The sequence below is a fragment of the Nicotiana tabacum genome, chromosome 17, assembly GCF_000715075.1.
Source record: "Nicotiana tabacum cultivar K326 chromosome 17, ASM71507v2, whole genome shotgun sequence".
Taxonomy (NCBI): Eukaryota; Viridiplantae; Streptophyta; class Magnoliopsida; order Solanales; family Solanaceae; genus Nicotiana; species Nicotiana tabacum.
In genome coordinates this window covers 111,096,760-111,105,044 of record NC_134096.1, presented here as the reverse complement: position 1 = coordinate 111,105,044, position 8,285 = coordinate 111,096,760, and positions in this window count along the sequence as shown.

The window sequence follows — 8,285 nt, the reverse complement described above, 5'->3', positions numbered from 1 at the left end:
GACCAATAGGATTAACTTCTTATCATCTCAAAGATAATCTCTTCTTGGATTTACGTCGACTAACTTACGGCGTGATCTATGGTATGCGAATTTGGGTTGTAACACCCTCTCCCCCTTAGGAACATTCGTCCTCGAATGTAAGGGTTTATGGGGTGTCTAACTCATTGTGGATTCCGACGGAGATTTCCGGCTGAGTTTCCCCTATAAAATGGACACTAGCCAAACTTGCAAGCAGTTAAACCTAACCTATGGCCTTACAAGACTATACAAAGCATTATGGATATGTACATTATCTGCATATTACCATTTTGTATTAAAAAAGAGTATTCACAAGCTATTGCTTACCTCATAGAGCCGTTTCACCTTATAATGCGTCCTTCTTTCCCCCGGCATCCTTGTTATCTTCACTCTGGAATGGGTAAGGGTATTTAGACTTCATCTCCTCTTCTGCTTCCCATGTCATTTCTTCTATATTCTTGTTCCTCCATAATACTTTCACGGAAGCTACATCCTTTGTTCTCAGCTTGTGGACTTGTCGATCTAATATAGCTACTGGCACTTCATCATATGATAGATCCTTTGTAACTTGTACATCTTTGATAGGGACGACCCGAGAAGGGTCTCCAATACATTTCCTCAACATAGATACATGGAATACCGGGTGGACAAATTCCAATTCAGATGGCAATTCTAACTCGTAAGCAACCTGTCCAATTCGTCGAAGAATTTTGTACGGCCCAATATACCGCGGACTCAACTTACCCTTCTTCCCAAAACGCATAACACCCTTCATCGGCGAGATCTTCAGGAAAACCCAATCACCAACCTCAAATTCCAGATCACGACGTCGGACGTCGGAATAAGACTTTTGCTTGCTTTGTGCCGTCCTCAGTCGCTCTTGTATCACTTTCACCTTCTCAATGGCTTGGTGAATCAAATCTGGCCCATATAATTCTGTCTCACCGACTTCGAACCATCCAACTGGTGATCTATATCTCCTCCCGTACAGTGCCTCATACGGGGCCATTTTAATACTGGAATGGTAGCTATTATTGTAGGCAAATTCTATAAGTGCCAGATGGTCATCCCAATTCCCCTTGAAATCTAGAACACATGCTCGTAGCATATCTTCAAGCGTCTGGATGGTATATTCAGCCTGTCCGTCAGTCTGCAGATGGAATGTAGTGCTGAGATTTACTTGTGTGCCTAAACCCTTCTGAAAAGACCTCCAAAAGTTAGCCGTAAATTGAGCTCCTCGGTCTGATATAATAGATACCGGCACACCATGAAGCCTAACAATCTCCTTGATATACAACTTCGCATAATCTTCAGCCGTGTAAGTTGTCTTAACTGGCAGAAAATGGGCAGATTTTGTAAGTCGATCAACTATCACCCAGATGGAGTCAAACTTATGATAAGAGCGAGGTAATCCAATAATGAAGTCCATATTAATCACCTCCCATTTCCAGGTCGGAATCTCTATATTCTGAATCAATCCACTAGGTTTCTGATGCTCGATCTTTACTTGTTGACAATTAGGACACTGGGCTACAAATTCTGCAATAGACTTCTTCATGTTATCCCACCAATACTGCTCCTTAACGTCATGATACATCTTTGTCGATCCAGGATGGATAGAATATCGGGACTGGTGAATCTCAATCATAATCTTCTCTCGCAACCCTGCCACACTAGGTACACATAATCGGCCCTGGTATCTCAGTGTCCCATCTCCTCCGATCTTGAAAGCTGTAATCTTACACTGCTGAATTCCCTCTCTCAATCTTACTAAGGTAGGATCTTCATATTGCCGTGCTTTTACCTTGGCTACCAAAGATGATTCTGTTGTATTCTATACAGTAACACCTCCGTCATCAGAGTCCAACAATCTGATTCTCATATTGGCTAGCTGGTGAAGCTCTTTGGTCAACCCTTGTCTACCTGCCTCAATATGTATTAAGCTTCCCATTGACTTACGGCTGAGAGCGTCTGCCACAACATTAGCTTTACCGGGATGGTACAATATCTCGACATCGTAGTCTTTCAGTAATTCAAGCCACCTACGCTGCCTCAAATTCAACTCCTTCTGCTTGAAGATGTATTGTAAACTCTTGTGATCTGTGTAGATGTCAACATGGACGCCGTATAAGTAGTGCCGCCATATCTTCAAAGCATATATTACTGCAGCCAATTCCAAATCATGAGTCGGGTAATTCTTTTCATGCTTCTTCAATTGTCTTGATGCATAAGCAATCACCTTCCCACGTTGCATCAATACGCACCCCAAACCTATACCTGAGGCATCACAATATACCACATAACCTTCTGTTCCTTTTGGGAGAGTGAGCACTGGCGCGGATGTCAATCGATTCTTTAGCTCCTGAAAACTATGTTCATAAGCATCAGACCACTGAAACTTGGTAGCTTTCTGTGTTAACTTAGTCAATGGTGCTGATATAGAGGAAAACCCTTCTACAAACCGCCTATAATATCCTGCTAGCCCCAGGAAGCTGCGGACTTCTGACGGTGTTGTAGGTCTCGGCCAATTCTTCACTGCATCGATCTTCTGAGTGTCGACACTAATACCCTCATCAGATATCACATGGCCAAGGAATGCTACTGAGTTCAGCCAGAATTCACATTTAGAGAGCTTAGCATATAACTTATGATCCTGAAGGGTCTGTAATACTATCCGCAAGTGCCCGCATGTTCCGCCTCCGAACGAGAATACACCAGAATGTCATCAATGAATACGATCACGAACACATCAAGATAGGGCCTGAATACACTATTCATGAGATCCATAAAAGCTGCTGGGGCATTTGTTAGCCCGAACGACATCACCAAGAACTCAAAATGCCCATATCTTGTCCGGAAGGCCGTCTTTGGAATATCCTTCTCCTTAACCCTCACCTGATGATACCCTGAACGCAAGTCAATCTTGGAGAAATACTTGGCACCCTGGAGTTGGTCAAACAGGTCATCAATTCTTGGAAGTGGATACTTGTTCTTTATTGTAAACTTATTCAACTGTCGATAATCGATACACATCCTTAACGACCCATCTTTCTTCCGCACGAACAAGACTGGCACACCCCAAGGTGAAGTGCTAGGCCTAATGAAACCCTTATCCAGCAAGTCCTTCAACTGTGCCTTCAACTCTTGCAACTCTGCCGGGGCCATCCTGTATGGAGGGATAGAGATCGGTTGAGTGTCAGGCAATGCATCAATGCTAAACTCAATCTCCCTTTCAGGAGGAAGGCCTAGGAGTTCATCTGGGAAAACATCTGGAAATTCATTGACCACGGGGATTAATTGTAGAGTAGGCGGCTTCGCCTCCGCATCCCTAACGCGAACAAGATGATAAATATAACCTTTTGAGATCATCTTCCTTGCCTTAAGATAGGAAATAAACCTACCTTTCGGCATAGCAATGTTCCCCTTCCATTCAATGGCGGGTTCACAAGGAAACTGAAACCTAACCATCTTCGTACGACAGTCAACATTTGCATAGCATGAGGCCAACCAGTCCATTCCCATTATCACATCGAAATCAACCATTTCTTACTCAAATAAATTTGCCGAGGTTTGACGACTACAAATCATCACAGTGTAACCTTTATATACCCTTCTAGCAATCACAGAATCTCCTATCGGAGTGGATACCGCAAGTGGTTTACTTATCAATTCAGGTTCAATGCCAAACTTATTAGCCACAAAGGGTGTAACATATGATAAGGTAGATCCTGGATCAATTAGCGCATATACATCATAAGAAAACACAGACAATATACCTGTAACAACATCCGGAGATGACTCGAGATCTTGTCGACCTATTAGAGCATAGGTTCGATTTTGAGCACCACTCAAACTCGGCACTGAACCTCTACCTCTACCACGACCTGTCGACTGTTGAAAACCTTGTGCTGGAGGTCGAACTGATGAGGAAGAACCAGACACAGATCCAGTCGGTTGAGCCATACCACCACCTCCTCTGTTAGGACAATCCCGCATCATATGGCCATGCTGTCCGCAAGAATAGCACGCATCGGAACCTCAACGGCACAGTCCAAAGTGGGCCTTGCCGCACTGATCACAACGAGGTGTTAGGGGTCTCGTCTGACTAGTATCTCTATGAAATTGTGAGCCTGATGCCCTCAAACTCTGACCTGAACCAGAATAGGTAAATCGATCATACCAAGGCCTCTGAAACTTTGGAGGAGCACTAGCTACAGGTGGCGCCGAACTCCTCGAAGATTGGGGCCTGATACAGCCTCTGAACTCATCAGAATGCCCTGCAAATCTCGCCCTCTTATGCTGGCCCCTATCCTGCTCCCTATCTGCCCTTTGCTGGCGCTTACGATCCTCTAGGGTCTGGGCATAAGCCTGAATACGGGAAATATCCATGCCCTCTACCAAGGAGGCTGTTGTGCACTCATTTATCAGATGTGGTCCCAACCCGTTCACGAACAGATGCACCCTATCACTCATCTCGGCCACCATATGGGAGCATACCTTGCTAAAGAATCAAACTGTATACTATACTCTCGTACACTCATATTACCCTGTCGAAGGTTCAAGAACTTATCAGCTCTAGCTCGTCGTATCTCAACTGGCAAGTAGTGACGAAGAAAGGCCTCAGAAAATTCCTTCCACACGGCTGGAGGAGCATTCGGACCCCTAGATCTCTCCCAACTATCATACCAGAAAACTGCTAAATCCTATAACCAATATAAAGCCAACTCTACTGCCTCCGTATCACTAGCATGCATAACCCGCAATGTACGATGAATCTGATCAATAAATGTTTGTGGGTCCTCCTTGGGGTCTGATTCGGTAAACACTGAAGGGTCTAGATTAATAAAATCACGAACTCTCGCACTAACCGGTTTATCAGCAGCACCGATATTCTGCCTCTGAGCCTGAGCAGCTACCAAGCTAGTCAACAATTGCACCGCACTGTGCATATCGTGGTCTGTAGTACTAGACGGAGGAACTGGATGTACTGGGTGCCTCCTAATATCCTCTGGAGGAGACAGAGAGGTATGAGACGGCATCTCACTCTGAGCCTCACTTTGGCCTACTCTGGCTGGAGGCACCTGAATGTTACCCTCTCCCACAGCTGTATCAAGCCGTTTACTAATTGCTTGCTTCCTAGTCGAAGGCATCGCTGAAAGAAAATAAGGTGAATATTAGATATGAACAATTACTACTCAACTCTACGCACGATCTAGATTCAGGAAGAAGGTAACAACCCTAGATGTCACGTAGCCTCCTGATTATAAATGTGGCGCGCTACACATCCATAATCAAAACTCTACTAGACACGGCTCATAGACATCCCCTAGGACAGACTTGCTCTGATACCAAGTTTGTCATGACCCAACTGGAGGGTCATGACTAGCACCCGGGCCATACTTGCCGAGCACCAACGTACATTTTATCTAACCGTCCTTATTATCTTTAAGGGCCGACAAGATTAATATAAATAGTAGACATGGATCATGAACATCCAACAATGAAAGATAATATCATGAACATACATAACATGGGACGACAAGACTGTCAAGAAACTATATATAAGGTACGAGCTATCATGATGCCATGAAAGACTATACAACAAAAATCAGCCGAAAAGGCATTCTAAACCATACATAAGTCGACACCTGTCTATGAGCCTCTAAAGGAACATAAGTGCTAACAACATTGCCGGAACAGGGCCCCGACATACCCATAATGTCTATAACAAAAATTCATACCAAGACCACGGCAAGTCCGGAGAAGGGATCTCGCCAATAACCGCTGAACTGGACAGCCTACTGTGGTGGGGGAGCTACGTCTACCTGTCTATCAGGACCTGCAGCATGACATGCAGCGTCCACAAATAAAAAGGACGTCAGTACGAATAAAGTACTGAGTATGTGAGGCAAGAAAGCATAAGTAAGAACAGTAATGTAAACAGGGATAGAGAATATACAACCTGTGACATCTGGGTACCTCTGAGGGCTACTGACATGAAATACATGATACATACATATATATACATAAACTTTTAAAACATACGCCTTTGTGGGCATCACTATCATCATATCGTACCCGGCCATAATAGGCTCGGTAAAACGTACCCGGCCATCATAGGGCTCGATAGAATAGTACCCGGCCACGTGGAGCTCGGTAAAACCCAACTGATCAGTGGTTGCACAATAGGTGCCGTACCCGGCCGACTATAGCGCGACTCGGTAGAGTAAAATAGATACATATATATGATGCATGCTGGACTCATTGGAATCATATTTTGAACCTTTCGGAGTGACATAAGGTTGGTATTCTTCGTACACGTTATTAGGATTAACTCTTCATCAAGAATCTTATAAGAATTAGGAACTACCAACAACATTGATAATATAAGAATAAGAGAAGTAACATCAATATCAATCGTTTCATAAGAAGGACAGCAATGTAAGTACTGCTAGCTTCTAAGAGTAGAGTATCTTTGGGAGCTCGTTCATTACATTATATACAATCGGAGTCGTGCAAAAGAATGAAGGGGATAGCCTCACATACCTTGTATATACTGCCCAACCTCAAGCTATGCAAATGTCACGACTCCTTAGTCTACAATAAGACAAATGATACTATCATTATCGTTTAAGCGTCGTAACTATTATGTATCGACCACAACCTATTTTACGATGAAACGGACAGCACCTCCCCTATTTATACGACTTCCCACAAGTCAATACAATCACCAAACAGCCCAAACAACATCATTAATAATCATATTGAGCCTCCAAAACAGTCCACCAACCAACAACATCACTACCAAGCCTTTCGATATATATTTCACAAGTTCTAGCTTCAACGACTTAGCTGCAACTTGGATAATCTTAAATATATATAGAGTAAGAGGTTCCTTACCTTTAAAAAGAAAGAACAACTCCAATTTGACCTTAATTTTCCACGAAATATCCCTTCAATTCTGCCACAAGAACAAGGAAGTGAAACTAGCAATTAATTCAGGTTTTTCGGCACTAGAATTACTTTAGAAGACTTGAAATCACCTAGGGTTGATATTAAAAACTTGAAGGTGTATTTACAGGACATAAAACACTTAAAACAACCTCCCACACGAGCTGGAACAACACAAAAATCAGCAACAACAAGAAGAACAAGAAACTTACTAGCGCCACGGGATTCCCGACATTTGATTTGTGTTGTTTGCCCTTTGTTTGGGTCTTGGATCATGAGAGAACCTTGAGAGACTGTTTTTAGGGTTATAAGGTCTGAATATACTGAAAAATAATGACTTAAAACGGGGTTGAGGTATCTTATATATGTCCATATGTCTTAAACCGCCTTTGTGGGCCCCATAGAGAGCAGCTTGGCGCACTCTCACAAAAATACGAATATCTCTCTATTCCGAGATCGTATCGAAGAACGGTTTAATGCGTTGGAAACTAGACTCATAGATCGTCAATTTGATAGGTAGATAACCCCATAATTCCAAGCACATTGGGAGAAAAATGCAGTAACATTTGACCTAAAGTTTAAGTAAAATTATAAACCTAAGTTGCGACAACTTTTATCGACTTTTGTTTCATAACTCGCTTGACTTCAAGACTTATGATGCGGATATTATATGATTCAAATACATTAAAACAAGACCTCTTGGGACAATTAATCACCTCTAGTGTTACCCGAAAATACGGGTTACAACATCCTTGATTCGTTTAACTTCAAATACTTGTTAACCACTCTTATACACCCTTGTATCGTTTAAGACCAATAGGATTAACTTCTTATCATCTCAAAGATAATCTCTTCTTGGATTTACGTCGACTAACTTACGGCGTGATCTATGGTATGCGAATTTGGGTTGTAACAGTAATCAAGCCCGGAGCAGGTTCTGTCTACATCATTTAGACTGACTAGGGTCGGTGTCTCTCTCTTTAGAATCATACTTTGAAGCCAAGATGGATATGTCACACTTACCATATTAGAGAACTATACAAGTGACATAGGCAAGCAATCTCTAAGTGTCATAGGGGTTCTTGCATTTCCCCCAGACTGAGGAACTGTACAAGACTTTTCGACCAAAGGACAAGTCTGTTCCTTCTTCGTTTTCGGTTCCCGATTCAATATTCACCTTTCCTAAATGAAGAAAGTGATTGAAAGAGAAGATAGCAGTGTAATAAATACAGAGGTACGAGAAACAATCTTCGTTCGGTTCGGCAAAAGAAAGCCGAGAAAACAAATAGGAAGAGCACTATGCAAGTTTATATTTA